The sequence below is a fragment of the Periplaneta americana genome, chromosome 10, assembly GCF_040183065.1.
Source record: "Periplaneta americana isolate PAMFEO1 chromosome 10, P.americana_PAMFEO1_priV1, whole genome shotgun sequence".
NCBI lineage: Eukaryota > Metazoa > Arthropoda > Insecta > Blattodea > Blattidae > Periplaneta > Periplaneta americana.
Window position 1 is genome coordinate 122,456,238 of NC_091126.1, and position 14,618 is coordinate 122,470,855.

The window sequence follows — 14,618 nt, forward strand, 5'->3', positions numbered from 1 at the left end:
ATATTTTATGAATACCAATGTCCCAAATCTTCATACACATTTCCTTAACCTTTAAGAACTCGTGCAGGGTGTGTATACACACACAGACACAAAACCTCTATTTGGAACACTATACGTCAGACATTGTTTCGTTTAAATGCTGTGACCTTTCAAGAATATCTTAAGTTTGTCTAGAGACAGGAATTGTCAGTTTTGTCCTGTTAGATTTTAATACAATATATACTCTTTTCAGCTTGTGAGAAATGCTTCAAAAGTTTGGAAGGGAATAGTAGTAACACAGAGTGATACCCTTTATTTTAAAAGGTAATTAATTATCCTGTTTATGTATACGTACACTCTGAAAGTTGCAAGGGCAATGAAGATTTGATGGAGCAGTGTCTGCTAGGTGTCAGATTTTTTGGAATTGTCAATTTTTGCTCATTAACTGAATAATATATTTAAAACTTGAAAATGATTTGGAAGTTGATCATTTTAGTAATATCTGGACAAATGTCACATAATAAAATAAATATTAAATTCAAAACAACATTAATTGGGATGTAGTAACACCCCATACAAGTACTAATGTTAGGAAGAACTGTGCAACGTCCTAAGGTTAATAAGAAAGTATGAACAGTTTATTGTTCTAGTCTTTGGCATTTATATTAAAAATTAAATAAAAGTCGGAATCTCTATTCCTGCTGTAATGGACTCAATAGAGTATATCATTATTAACTGCAGCTATATTAATTAATTTATTTGAAATACTGCCGTACCGTACATTTGTTACACAGATATGGACAGAAGTAGGACCAGAAGTACTATAAATTTTCTTCGCTCTTTTCACATTAGTTAATGTGACATATTGATTACAGTAGTCTACAGTAACCAAAGTTTGACAAATTTATTTTCACACATGAATCAGAAATTAAACAAAAAGCTTGGAATATATTCCTGTATATTTTTTGCAGTTTTAATAAATGTGTTAAATGTGTATTTAAAATACTGTATATGTCTTGAATTTAATTTATTATACTCGTACATATTTTTAACTCACTTTCTTTATGTAGGAGAGTAATTTTTAGCACAGTGTGTTATTTATTACATTTAAGAACGTATTGCTGGAATTGCTACTGTCCTGCACATTTTTATAATCATCATAGGGTGTACAGTTTTCTCACATACTTTTAGGAAAAGTGCTTGATGCCTTTTGAAATCATGTGTGTATAATTTAGTTCTGTGTTATTGTAAAACTGTATTTTTGTAAGCAGTCATGGTCCATCAAATGCATGCTTTTGATAGGTTTTATTAAATCAGACGAATTCTTATTATGAACTTTTGTTATATAGCACTTCCCAGAATAAACAAGTCTCTTCCCTAAAATATCAGTTATTTTATACTTTTCCTTGCTTAGTGCTATTTCTGAGCTACATATGTAATGGCGTGCAAGCAGGCTGTATAGCAGTAGATCTTTGCTCCACCCACAATACATGCGGCATACCTTTCAGTAATAAAACATACGTATATCACACTTGTAAGAGACAATGTCGTTTTGTGTAGTTAATTCGGATAAACATTACTTTTAGTCACACTGTTGCTGGAGGTCAGTTGTGGAGTATGATCGTGACACAAGTTGTTTAGTCAACTGTCCGAAGACAGGTGTGAACCTCACAAGTGACACCAACAAGACACTACTCATGAGGCATCTAAGCCTCCATTGCATAAATTTCCGACTAGCAACATATTCCACTAATCAGACTTCATATGTATATAAACAGTTGTTCTTCCTCTGACACATACTATGAAGTGAGATGTATTGCCTGATAATAGATGTACCGTACTTATCAGCGAGAACCTCAATCAGAGGTATGACCCAAGTATTGGACACTTCAGAACAATTATTTATACTTCATATTATGATACATGAAAACTCAGTTACTGGAGACAATAAGAAAAAGATATTTCAGAGGAATTTCTCCGATATTGCCATTCTCAATAATGATGATGATGATGATGATGATGATGATGATGATGATGATAATAATAATAATGTAAATCCATGGTCCTTGGACAGCCAAGGCCAATCATTCAACTGCTGTCCCCACTATGTCCACATGCCTCAAGAAATATGAATAATTATCAACCAATACTGAAGTAATATGTGATTAGCATGATGATCCTCTCAGCTGCTACAACTGGCTTTCGAAACTGAATTTTGCTACACACTGTAGCTCCCCAAATTCATCATGATTCTGGATGGGCACCAGTCCCATACATTGACCGAAATTTCATGAGAAAATTTCTTTCCTTATGAGAACTACAGAATTGTAAATAAAACAAAAACAGTCAATCTAATTTCAGGATATCTACTGGTAACGAGAGTAACAAAAAGTAATTAATTTAAGCAACTGATTACGAAAGTAACGAAATGCAACGAATTTAAAAGATTCGAATGATTGTGAGTAACGAAATTACTCATAGTTCTGCTTCACTCAATTTTGATACAGCTTCCTGAGCTGTGGCGGTCAGTAATCAGCAATTACATATGCGAGTCTGATACAGTCTAGAAGGCTGGGAGAGAAGTTGACTGCGCATCCATTAGAATGAAGTTCAGAGAATAAGAAACAAGTCTAATGACAGATTTTTATTTATTTATTATTATTATTATTATTATTATTTTTTTTTTTTTTTTTTGCTAATTGTGGGTACTTGTCTGTTCGTCATTCACTCATATGAAGCCAGTTGTGTAGACCAATTTGCTGATAAGTTGTTGTCCAGGGTGTGCCATAGAAAGCTGGTCTACATTACATGTGTCATAAGATGAAATAATTATGGAGATTTGTTGGGAACCTGAGCTCTTAGAGAAAACCCTGTGTTACCTGGACCACAGGTTGCAATTCGAACCTGGGTCCACAGGAATAAAAGTCCAATGCTCTAGCCACTAGACCACCGTGGCAGCTAGATGACTGAAATGTGATTTTTTTTCATCATGCTTATGAATAATTACGTTGATAATAATTGAAAAGTATCTTAATTTTTGTCTCACATTTTCGGTAGACACCCTGAATTTAGATAAATGTATTGATAATGGAAGCTAACAAAAAGATGGCTGAAACTGAAATCTGCTTTTTTAATATTATGTTAAGTGATATAATCTGTGGATAAGTTTGAAGGACAAAGTGTAAAATTACATTTTCCACACTTCTGAAGAATGTCCCTCAAGAATTTTTCTTGCAAATTCGAACTTTCTAAAAGTTGTAGTTCATGCCCAGATTTTGGCAAAAAACATCTCTACCGTCTGCAGTGAAAGTTTAATACTGTTAACCTATTAATACAAATCCAGTATTGTATACTTTTATAGCGAGAGCTATACTGAACGTTTTGCAGGTGCAGCAGTAGTAATTTATGCTACAAGAGAGTAAAGTAGGATTTCATTCATGAGATAAATATTCAATACCTGAGATGCAAGCCGAAGGTGATCATTTCCAAAAGTACTTGAAATCTGTTTATTCTCATGTGGTAAAAGCCTACAATATTTCATCCAACACATTTAATAAATCGTTATAATAAATATAATTTAATATGTAAAGTTATCCTTTATATTCATGTTACTGTTGCTAGGAACAAGGAGTGGATAAAAGTTTACAAAAGTCACTTGTCCCTACTGCATCGAGCAATTAAACCACCAAATTAGAAATATCCACTTCTTGATCCTGGCAACAGTAGCATGAACATAAAGGATAACTTTATGCATTAAATAATTATGAACATATCAATTGGCTATTTCATTAGGAAGTGTTGGATAAAAGTAATTTATTGCTAATATACAGCTTGCATGTTGGTTCAATGCATTTCTTAAAAATTACACATGTACAAGGAAATCAAATTGAATGCAATTCTTTCACGAGAGTAAAATTTGGTCAGAGTGTTGTGCTGATGGCATCACTTCTTTCTTGTAAAGGCTTCAGAAAGCATGGAAGTTATACCTCCCTGTCAAATGTTCGCCTTAATGACATGTATGTAACGATTTTACTTTTTACCTTCACTTGATTCCTTCCACCCTTTTTAATGTAAATTTAGTAGGCTAACTTTCGGATTTTATACTTCGTAAAACTGAATAATCAGAATAAGAATTTTCTTCAGATGAGACCATATCATATATGACATCATATGCAGAACCAAAGATTGGTAAATTTATCATCTTTCCGTCTTTTTTCTTTTTTGCTGTATGTTATGAGTTTAGTAAAAAAAAATAAGACCTGAAATAAAATGCGAGAATATTAATTGAGATGTTACAAAGAAATTTCACTATTTTTCTTTCACAGTAAATCCTTTTTCTTGATATTCTGGAACAATTTCCATACATTGGCTTATGTACAAAATAGGAGAAAATTGTTTTAAGCTGTTATATTGGTAAATGACAAAATTAAATCTGAATGCTTGTATGATGTTAAAAGAGATATTTCCTTTGTGTAAAAATAAATATTCCTTTGCAACAATAAAGAAACTTAGAAAATAGTAAATTATTAAGATTCCAACTACAAAAAACATGCAGAAACTGTGTAAGTCATCCGAACTAAATGATACCCAGTTATTTTCCTTTTTAGATAAATCACATGCAAGTATTCATCACTGCTTACAAAAATCAGTTATACAGTAGAACCCTATTGGTCCGAACTAATTGGAATGTTCAGGTTATTGAAATTTCGGATTAAGTAGGAGACAGGAATACAAGCAGAGAAACCATGCCTTATCTCTTCCTCCCAACCCTTGACTGCCCACCACTTCATTCAGTTTCGATGTCTAAAGTTGTACTGTATATTGTACATTTTGAGTTTATAAATACTGTAGCATTAAATGGTTTGAGTTTCAGTTCAAATATTCTCTTTTTTCCCTTCCTTTCCCCCTCACCCTTTCTTTGGCATGTTCGGATCTTCCAGAATTTCGGATTAGCAGTGTTCTACTGTATTTGTTTTTCTTTCCCTTTAGTAATTCTGATATTATAACATATTAATAACAGCACAGATGGGAGTTTCAGGGATATGGTAGAATAGTGAATGTGGTGTTATGCTCTCTGCTATGTTAGAGGGATGTGCTTAGCAAAGTTCATCGGCCCCATTCAAATGTAATCATTAGTTATACACAACACTAGCTAGTATCTCGGATCCTCACTTGGTGGATGTTACAACGAATAAGTGCACATCATGTACTTCCAAACTTTCCGTATTGTTATGCAGTCTTAAGGTTTATTAAAATATTTGTTGAACCATATTATGGTTTACATTGTTTTGTTATAATTTATTATTTTTATGTATATTTTGTGGTTCATTATCTGTTATTGTGCACATTGTAAAATACTTTGTAAGAGTTTTTTTACACTTGTGAAGTTATGGAGTAACTTTATGGTGAATTTCGTAATGTGACATTAACACTGTATTTTTTTAAATCCAAGCTATTCTTAGTTATACAATAGTTGAAACTTCATAAATTAATGAAAATTACCGAATGTAAATCTTAACATATCATTTGACATGTAATATCAGAAATGTGATTACTTATGAGTAGCTTATAGTTACAGTTTAATATTCTGACTTATCAGATCATACTTCTTTTGCCCATAATTCTTCTCTGATAAATTCATCCTGACGAATTTACTATTTGAATCTCACTTTCATAGAATATATAAAAACGTTATTTTTTTAATGTAGTAATAAAATACATGGGACACTGGTGAGAAATGAGTGGAAAACAAAAAAGACTTAAGAACTGTACAAAAATAACAGTGAAAGTCCGATTTTATGAGTATGGTTCATTATAATGTCAATATGATTTTGTACTATCAAATTGGCTATAATACGTGTGCTAAAATACGTGTTTCTACACATTACCGATTATCTAAACTGCTCTTCATTTCGTTGTTCTCGGCAATCGAAACAATGACTTTATCCTTAGTAGTGAATCACTATTAAACTTTTTTTAGATATCCATTCCAAAAGTAGATATTTTAATGCTAGGCAAGCATATTAAACACTGACTGCGAAAGCTGACTTTCAATTGTTTGCGTCAATTATCAATAATTGTTTCTTACCAGAGTCACACGCCAACAATGGAAATCAATCAATAAAGGGTTTGAACAATGTTAGCCCTACTTTTAAAAATGGCTTTCGTTAAAAAATGTACACAAATTAAATACATTGCTTCAAAACCAGTTTGTTAACTGTATGAATCAATTAAGAATTACTGTAACTGTAATTATAAAAATTAGGGGGCAACTGGGTTTGAACCGGGGACCTCTCACTCTGCAGTGGAATGCTCAATCACTGAGCTATGCCATCACCTGCTTTTAATGTGAGAAGTCTCGCCATTACAATAAGCAGGACACTGGAGGTGTCAGGAAATTGTCTCTATACCAGCATTGGAAAACGGCTGTCTAAAAAATAGTGTATGACACACATGTTAAAAATAATTTTATTTTGCTTGCAGGTTTTCCTACTCTCGGCCTGCAATCTCGTTTCGCAAAAATTCCTGCTCTCAAAATAAAATGTCACTTTTACGAATAACACTTGACAATGAACACATGTCATTACCAACAGTGAAATTCAAACATTCATTCATTTATCACTCCTTCAAGATCAACACATTACCAAAAACTTGCCTCAGGTGCTAATCTTTCCACTGATGAATATAATCTTACTTTACTCTCTTGTACCATAAATTACTACTAATGAGTGAATTTTAAGCATTCTGATGCAAGGAATGGTTTAATAATTGAAGAGTTCCCTGGAATAAGGATGTAGCCAACAAAACTATAATTCATGTTACAGGAGAGAAAAAAATAATGCCAGGGGCACATTTCATTAGGCCTATATTTACTAGCAGAACCATTTGACTAATCTAGGATGCACGTTCATTCATCTATTGACTGTAATAATTTATTGTCATAAATTAATGCTCCAAAATTACTTTTTCCACCTAAGTCACACATTTCAATAATCTGATGTTACATCCTTTTTCTGGGGAGGTCTTTAATTATTGTTTTTATTAGTAATAATCTACTTTGCTCCAATTGCCTGTGCTCGAATCATTGAATTTGGAGGAGCAAGGAGAACTGCATTTTTGTTCATGCCGCACAACAACAATATGTAGTTTAAAAGTTAACTGTTGTAATTTTATCATTTGTTATAGATAAATTAACTACATATCAAAATGGAATTTATATTATGACAATGGTAGGGTAATAGAAATGCTTTAGTAATATTTACGTAGATGACAGAACCAAATTAATGCCTCTAAAATCAACTCTATAAATAAGTGATTTCCTTTTGTTCATTATTGTAAATAAATAGAGTTACCAGTACTGTATGTGGGATTGGAGTACGGTAACTACTTTCGTATCAGTATTTCCTTCTTTCACTGTACAGTGTCTTTAGTGTTCCCTGTACAGTTGGTATTTAAGCTTTTTTATTCAAAGTATATTGTTATTTATTGAAGTTCGTGATTGCGTCAAGAGACTGAAAGATACGATTATAAAACGAAAAATTTTGGACTCAAAGACAAAATTCGAAACCATAAGTGAATATGAAAATAGTAAACTTAGTAAAAATGAAATTAGAAGTACAATAATTTGGTTTCTTCAGTCCCGTTCACTATTATAAAAATAAGGCAAGCTTCAAATGAGCAGTAAAAATTTAAGAGCATATCATTGATATTAAGGGGAAGACATATTTTTAGAATAGTACTCTCAACAATGGAAATTAATATTTCCATAAGTGGTCCAATGCTTAAAGCTAAGCAAACGAATTCAGCTTTTAACTGAACATTTTAAATGCTCTGATGGTTAGGTGAAACATTTTAAACAAAGAAAGGGGATTTTTATCGCATCATAGGGATGTGCAGTCACAGGTATTTTAATATATTTCTAGACGTTTTTTGCTAAGTATATAAAATGGCCACAAGTAATGGACTTCTATTAATGTGTAAGGGGTTCATTAAGTTAGTGACTGGATATAACGATAGTTTGTTACGACAACAACTTTGTTGTGCTCTTTAGAAATTGCTATATCACACCTTCATTGTACCTTTTTAGTTCACAGTGTGAATATGTAATTGCATTTTTGTGCAACGTTTAAATTGGTTACTCAGTATGAACTGTTTTTTTAAATAGTGTTTTAAGGTGGCCGTCATTCACACTGTCTTCCTTTCAGAGTAAATTAATACATATTATTCATCTTATACTATGAATTAACGTGGAAGTTGTGTATGTATATTAGAATGCATTGTAAAAGATCATGGTGTTCCTTTCTGGAATTATCAATTTTATCTCAAAATAAGCTCTAGATTACTTCGTAATGACAAATGTATTCATATAAATTATCATTATTTATTCACACCAATGGGAAATAATCGCCAATCTCTCTTCTTCTTTGTTGTTCATTCTCATTTCTTATATATTGAGACAGCCATAACAGTTTCGATTACCAAGTATGATGTAACTTTTAACAGTGGTTAGTAAAGCTTAATCTTTATTCCATACAAGGTGACTCTGCATGTAAACAAATGCACGTGTCTGCATTCCATCCAATTGGCTGCAGATCGAAGAACCTCTTTATGGTGCCTAGAACTCTAAGCTAATTAGTTCCCAGTCTGAAAACACAACCTGTTACACATTTTCGAAGACTTATAGGAAACATACTGTTTCTCTAAACACGAAAAGAAAATACAATATATGAAGCAGTTGAAAACTAATTACTAAGTCTTTGAAGAAAGAATGTAATTTGTAGGCGGGCTGAGGACAGACTGTTGTTGAAAATGAGGTATTATAAGATGACATGCAGTTGCGTCACCACTCACAACATAACCCAAACACAGGAGATGAGAACACAGGAACCAATCAGCAGTCAGGGCACAGAAGGATTTTGAGTTATGTGTGTTAATATGGAATGAAGATTAGCGTGAAAAAGGCAAAATCTAGTACACTTTTATATAAAAATGTTAAGAATTTTAAATATTAATTTATTAATATTATTAAATTCTGAAGTAAACTCGAAGGAAACTCCTCTATTTCTTTCGTATGTTATACTGGACGTTAGTTTTGAAAAGAAGGATGTACTGAATGACAGATTTTGTCTCAAAATGAAATGCCCATAGTTTCTATTCATTCCTCTTTTTACTTATACATATTTTAGAAAGAAAAAAAAGTTTGCATATTTTCCTACTCTTTTCCCCGAAAATGGAGGCTTTATTACTTCTTTTTCTTTCGTATGATGGTTTATGTATAGAAACGGGAAAGAATAGATAAACAGGAAGAACTTACATATTTGTGTGTTATTACATTATGATTGTAATAGATTTATACCTTGTTAGATTACGTACCTACATGTGCAACTAAACTGTTCTGTAATTGAAATGTATGCTCAAATGCAAATAGTTTGATGATGGAAAATTCCAATTATTGGAGGAAGTATCTTATGTTTGTGCCCTTGAACTGAGAAAAAGAAGCAAAAGTTCTGGGCCAGCCAAGTATAAGTTAGCTTTAAGGATTTTTCTATCAATTTTCCTTTGTGTTGTTTATTAAATTCTCACTTAAAACTTGTTTCAAATTACGCCATAGATATTGAATTTATCTACTTAAAATTAATAAAAGGACCATTATTATATTATTCATTAATCAGTTAAAACAATTTGTAAACACATGCTCATATTTCAAGATATCCAACAGGGAATTATTCTAATTACCTTTATTCTGAATTTCTGGTGGGTATCAGTATTACAACAGCACACAAAATTGTCACAGATACATATATTTATGTGACAAGCTGTGACTGTGGTTAAAATGTACCATATTTTCATGAAATGGATAAAAGTACATGGAGTCAAACAGCTGATCAGTTTGCTGTGAGCTAGCAGTGTAGCTCAGGTGGTAGCACGTTCGCCTACTGATCCAGAGCTGCACTTGGGCATGAGTTCGAGTCCTGCTTGGGCTGATTATTGTTTGTTTGTTTTTTTTTTTTTTTTCGAAATTTTCCACATCTGTAAGGAAAATGCCAAATATTCATACGGCGAATCTTGCTTTCACCAATTACATCAATGCTAAATAACCTAGTAGTCCATACAGCATCATTAAATAATTTAAAAATTTGCTTCGAGAGCTCATTTTCCTAATTGTCTAGGACCAATTGATTGCAAGCACTTGGGAGTTAAGCCAACTGACAACCGACAGTGGGCGTGGACAGGTTCAAAAGTTTGTGTTGCACAACTGAACAATTTCATCCATTTATAGCAGCGTGTCACAAACTTTCTAATTGGCCAACAGAATAGTTACATGTTGGCACACGCTTGTTTCCTGTGATTTTCTTACATGCAACCATTTACTTATGCAACCACAAATTGCCTGGGCACATAGCCTTAATGTGAAAGTGTAGTACAGTGTATTATATTCCAGAATATTAGTTTTATAGAAAAAAATACGTAATATGCAGTCTCACAGTTTGAGAGATAATGTGTTAGTCAGCGTAAAATATTGAGCTCGTGTATGTTACTGACTCATGGGAAATTGAAAGGGCATGCAATAATTGCAAACAAAAAATACATATTTTATATATATATATATATATATATATATATATATATATATATATGCACGATTAATTAGTATATTAAGTTTGAAGTTTCAGCAGTCCGGCAACATCGCCGTTAACACACAGATGTAAGAGGTCAACAAACTCAGTGCATCTTGGTAGGTGAGCTGCTCTCTGCCAAGATGTTGCCACTTGCTTGCATCGTACAATGGCTTGAATTTAGAGGGTTTTAAAATTAAATTTACACGAGAACCGTGCACACTATTGAAGTATGCCAGTGGGATTCTTTATTAGATTTCCTGTCGATATGGACAAAAATCATGATCCTACTCACAATAGTTACCAAATAAGAGATTGTTAAACATTTAGGAAAAAAACATTTTTTCCGAAAAAAACTATGAACTTTCCACCAATATGATATGATAGTTTTTTGTTACATACAACATGAGTTATTCATTCTAGAAATCTGCAAGGCTATCTCACTTCCACCCTATATATATACAGTATATATATATATATAAGCAAATGCGTTTACCGTAACATGAACTTCTTAAAATTGGAGAACTTTTATGTCTCCAATCTTCATAACAGTAATTACAAAAGTTATTTGGATGGGAATTTTAAATGCCTCGTTCCATAGGATGAATGAACCATCGAAATTAAATTTATCATTAATTTTTTTAAGCAATTCAATAATCCTACTAAGAAAACATTTTCAGAGACTAGAATGGGAAAGAACATTGATGAATAAATTACAAATATTTTATGTATAATATGCAGGGCCTTATCTAATTCAGGTAAATTATTTATAGAAACTTATCCTAAACTCTTATTTCTAATGATTACATTTGTTTAATATACTGTAGTTAATAGTCAGTATCAGAAAAGAGAGAGAAACCATGAAATATTTACCGGTACTGGGAATACATGCTATAGCTGGATGTTGTAACCTATCATCGCAGAACATGAGTTATTTCTACAGTACAAACTTGTTAAAATTATATGTTGCTGGCAAAGTGGCACTCCAATGTGAACGGATCTTTTTTTACAGCTGTTGTATAATTACTGCTGTTTAAGTTGCGTAGGTTTCTGATCTCTGTGGTGTTTGGTCAGAACATGGTAACTCCTAAAATGGCTATTTTCTGCTGTCTACACCTACTTAGAAGCTATAGAAAAGCATGGACATGTGCATATAATTAAACAGTGCCCTAAATCTATGTTACTTTCATTCACATTTGTATGTAAACTAGAATTATGATGTTTAAAGGAAAAATGAAAATAGAAATTTTTGTATTTTTGTATCTCAAAGCAGCTTTTTTGGAGGTATCATGACCAAACATCATAGCTCTGTGGTATTAGACATATAAAATATATAATAGTTTCATCTGCTAGTTTCTTTTAAGGCCTTTATATGTACTTTTGTGATGATTTATAATAACCAAGAAAATATAATAGATGACTTAAAAAGTTTTTGTTGTACATATTACAGTGTTATAACTTACTTCGTAGTGATAGCAATTATGACAAGTAATGTAGATACGTGATGGCCTTTGTGGTTAAGAATCACTTACTGCCACACATTTTTGTAATTTCTATGATAAAAGTTGTACATGAGAATTGTAAAAAGAAAGAGAAAGAAGACTTCAATTTTTGTAGATTAATGCTATTTAAACTGCAAGTGAAGAATTCAGATTGTTTGGTGACTACTGGCCTAACTCATTATAATTTCACATCACTTTCTGAGATATATAATACAAGAATTCCTAAGTAAATGTCTCAAAATGCACATTTGTGACATATAATTAATAAAAAAATAAAGCTAAGAAGACTCATGTTAAGAACACACAAGAAATAACAAGAGGAAGAACAGGATCACATTCACTACAGACAAAATGTAAATAGAAAGATTTGGAAACGGACTGAAATTAAATTTGTGGCAAGCAATGTTCCAAGTTCGGCCTCATCATTCCAGTCACCAAGAATGAGTGTGGTCCTTACAAAGATAAGGCTTATCCATCACCATTAACAACATATAACAGATTAGACCAATGTGCCTAATTTCCTCTGTTCATCACTTTCTAAGTCGTCTAATATTTCTGCTGTGATTCATTATTTCCATATACATAATATGGTTCCCAGTTTCTTGTATAAGTGGTCTTATATCGAGAATATTAGACTAGTTTTCGCGTCCAAACTTAGAGAAACGTTTTATTAAATTTAATTGTATTTATTTAAATAAATACAAAAAATGTTATTACTCTGTAGTTCCCAGTGGCGAAGCTAAAGTGTAATTACTGGATAGGCTGAAAAAATCTGCTTACCTTGTATCTTTTCATAGAACAAATATTTATTGGCTTTTCAATCAAGATTTTTGTGACACAGACTCCACAAGAAGATGACCACTCATTTTCACTTCCAAACAGAATACAGGTAAAACAAAGCATTCTGTTAGCCAAGAATATTTCTTATACTATGAAAACTGAAAACTTCTATTTTGTCTTCCTCCATCCGCTATTTTAATATGTAAATGTGGTGTTGACATCGAACTTGAAAACGGTTTCTCTTTTAATTTTACAAATAATGACCTCAATGTTCTCTCAATATGATCTATTTTACACAAAATTAATATGTAACACACACACATGCACATTTGATTAAACTAAACTCAACAACGCAGCGCTTTCAGAGAACACCAATATAGTGCGATGTAATATTATGACAGAAGGCTAGCCTCATCCTGTACGGAGATGTAGCGAATCGATACCCCCTCTCCAGTCCCCCCTCAAGCTTACGAGTCAAGATCGTAGCCCTGCCCTTAGAGGCTTTTTGCCTTAAGCCTTGCTGCTCGCACTGCTTTCTCCATTCTGGAATGACTGCCAACAACAAACTTAATATATGGAAAGATCAAAGTGCAACCAAGTGTTACAATATATCGTTATTACAAACTTATAGGCCTATTGTTACTAGAAATAATAACTCAAATCTTTGAGTAGGTTAAGCCTCAAAAGCCTCTTAAGAGTTTCGCCATTGGTAGTTCCTCAAACTCATGACAAAAGAGAAACGAATCTGACTTTACATATTACATTATGGATCACATGATTGTTATATTGTACAAGAAAAGTAGACTCTACAGTTTCTTCGTAATTGTTAATTCTGAAAACTGATAGTATGTTTCTGCTATTTACTATTTCTCAGAGACTGGTAAGTAAAGAATAAATTATATTCTCAATTATAAATTCGCAACTTTGTGGAAATTCGAAGTACTTGGCAATAGGCGTGTACGTACTTTTTGTGGTTTCCTGTTCAGTGTGAAATGTTAAATACACAATTAATTTTTAGAGTGCATTGAGATACCTATATGAAGTCTCTTTTGCCAGTAGATGGGCAATGATTTACCATACATAGCTTGGATTTTTAAAATTACAATATATGGACATACACCATAAAATGTTATATGTATTACGTTTACAAAAAATGTGCTTATTATGAAGTTGGCTAATATCATGTAAACAAATTCAGAAATGTATATTTTATGAGCAATAATGATTTTTCTTTTTGCCTCAGTTCTTTCAAAAGTGCATTGTGTGTGTAGTCCCTTATTGTGAATGCTGTATATATATTTAAAGCACAGTTCTTTTTTTTGTACAGATACATATTTTATTGTATTTAAATGCAAATATGTTGATACATTTTTATATATGTAATGTCTTTATTATACCAATAAATGTCCTAACATATTTATATAACAATTTAGTTCCAGTGCATTTTTTATCCTATGTAGTTCCACATACAAATTCGGTATATCCTACGTAAAAACGTTATAAATGCTATTTTGTTTTTATATTGATAGTAGGGCCTGTCCTGTATTCATCTAAATCAGTGATGGCGAATACATGAATCGTGATACACAGTGAATCTGTTTATAAAGCATTTCTGACATTGACTCTCTCTGTACCTGTTCTAAGCACTTGCAGTTGCTTATTAGTTGGTGTATGTAGCAGATTACAATGTAGCTTTCAAAACAATTTACCTCTACTCTAAAAGCGAACATTTCCATGAAGA

The 14,618-nt window shown here is 32.2% G+C and overlaps 1 protein-coding gene across 2 annotated transcripts in view; it reads left to right on the plus strand.

The window, feature by feature from the left end:
- The window catches only part of Rab9 (RAS oncogene family member Rab9), a 35,338-nt gene extending 21,033 nt beyond the window's left edge, over nt 1–14,305 (plus strand). For both annotated transcript variants that reach the window (XM_069838106.1, XM_069838107.1), the window contains exon 3: nt 1–14,305. This exon is cut by the window's left edge and continues 14,707 nt beyond it. The gene's annotated coding sequence lies outside the window, so the exon portion shown is untranslated.
- Nucleotides 14,306–14,618: the final 313 nt, after the last annotated feature.